The following is a 1,266-nucleotide window of genomic DNA, read 5'->3' as shown; positions in this document are numbered from 1 at the left end:
ACAAACCAACAGCCAACATCATACTAAATGGACAAAAATTGAAAGCTTTTACTTTAAAACCAGGAAGAAGACAAGGATGTCTGTCGTCACCACTACTGTTCAACATAGTTCTGGAATCATGAGCCACAGCAATTACACAAGACAGACAAATAAAAGGAATAAGGATAGGAAAGGAAGTAAAATTATCATTATTTGCAAATAACATGATACTTTACATGAAAGACCCCAAAAACTCCACAAGAAAACTCCTTCAATTATCAAGAAATTCAGCAGCATACCTGGATACAAAGTTAACACCCAAAAATCAATAGCATTCGTATGCACAAACAACAAACAGACTGAGAGAGAAATTAAGGAAACCATTCCTGTCACAATAGCATCCAAGAAAATGAAATATTTAGGAGTCAATCTAACAAAAGAAGTAAAAGATCTATTCAGTGAAAACTACAGTGCTCTGAAAAAAGAGATCAAAGAGGATTTCAGTAAACGGAAAAATATTCCTTGCTCATGGATAGGAAGAATCAACACTGAAAATGGCCATACTACCAAAATTGTTGTACAGATTCAATGCAATTCCCATTAAACTACCATAAGTATACTTCGCAGATCTAGAGAAAACATTTTTTAAATTCATCTCCAATCAGAAGCTACCCAGAATAGCCAAAGCAATCCTGGGCAACAAAGACAAGTCAGTTGGAATCACAATCCTTGACCTGAAATTATACTACAAAGCTACTGTCATAAAATGAACATGGTACTAGCTAAAAAACAGACCAGAGGATTGATGGAACAGACTGGAAGAAACAGGCACAACCACAAACACACTCAGCCACCTAATCTTTGACAAAAGGGCCAAACAAACTCATGGAAGAACGATAGCCTCTTTAAGAAATACTGCTGGAAAAATTGGCTTGCTACCTACCAAATACTGAAAATCGACCCAAGTCTATCACCATGCAACAAAATCAAGGCAAAATGGATTACAGATCCAATATTAAAACAGAAACACTAAATGTATTGGAAGAGAAAGTAGGTAAAAGCCTTGAAAGACCTACGGGTAGGCAGAGAGTTCATGAACAAAAACCAAACTGCCCGTGAAATATTTCAAAGAATCAGCAACTGGGATTTCAACCCACTGAAAAGTTTCTGAACATCTAAAGAAATCACCAGGAGAGTAAAAAGAAAACCCACAAACTTGGAAAAAATTTTAGCTGACTGTCCCTCAGACAAAGGGCTTCTATCTAGAACATATAAAGAATTAAAAAA

The sequence above is a fragment of the Chinchilla lanigera genome, unplaced genomic scaffold (genome assembly GCF_000276665.1).
Source record: "Chinchilla lanigera isolate Chin_1 unplaced genomic scaffold, ChiLan1.0 scaffold00016, whole genome shotgun sequence".
Taxonomy (NCBI): Eukaryota; Metazoa; Chordata; class Mammalia; order Rodentia; family Chinchillidae; genus Chinchilla; species Chinchilla lanigera.
Note: the sequence above shows the minus strand (reverse complement) of the source record.